Genomic DNA, 972 nt, shown 5'->3' on the forward strand with positions numbered 1-972 from the left:
ATATATATATATATATATATATACAGGATATGATGGGTAAATTGTTGCCATCTTATATTTTTAATTTTGTGCATTGTTTGTATTTGATTTTGTTAACTACACAGTACAGCTGGGTCAGTTGGGCACCATCTGTGAGAAACAACACCATGACACAATTTACTCTGCTAGAAATTCAGGAACAACATGCTGTACTGCTTGGCATTCGCACTGGAAGCTCCAATATGAACATTTCATAGTGTTTGGCTATCAATCTGATGAGAGTGCAATCTGAGGACATGTTCCAAGAGTGATAAAAATCAAATAACCAGTCAACATCATAGTGTTTGTAGTGATCACTAGTGATGGCTATGTTATGCCTCCATTCATCTTCTCACATGACCTCATACTCAATACAGAGGCCTACGTCAAGTGCCTGGAGGAAGTAGTGCTGCCCTAAGTCAAGAGGATGGCTGCTGGAAGACCCTACGTCTGGTTGCTGGAAGACCCTATGTCTGGTTGCTGGAAGACCCTATGTCTGCTGATGGCTGCTGGAAGACCCTATGTCTGCCCCATGCTACACAAGCAGGAGAACCAGACAATTTCTGCGACCATACCACCCCTAACCTCTAACCACCTAACTAGCCCAGACCGTAACCCTTTTGGTTATTATGTGTGGAGCACAGTTGAGTGTGAGACCAACAAAACTCCTTGTAACTGAAGGTAAGGATTATGAGAGCATTGACCAACTTGAACAAGGAGACCATCCAGAAGAGTTGCAGGAGATTCCGAAATCGTCTGGAGGCCATGGTTGAAGCCAATGGCAATTTTATTGAATAAATGTACTCTTTAGTATTTCAAGATATTTTTATGTAATTTTGGTAAATACATCTGTTAAAATGAGATGTCAGTGTTATTTTCATTTTTGCGCAATTTAGACAACAATATATTCACCGCACCCTGTGTGTATATATATATATATATATATATATATAT

This window comes from Octopus bimaculoides, chromosome 8, assembly GCF_001194135.2.
Source record: "Octopus bimaculoides isolate UCB-OBI-ISO-001 chromosome 8, ASM119413v2, whole genome shotgun sequence".
NCBI lineage: Eukaryota > Metazoa > Mollusca > Cephalopoda > Octopoda > Octopodidae > Octopus > Octopus bimaculoides.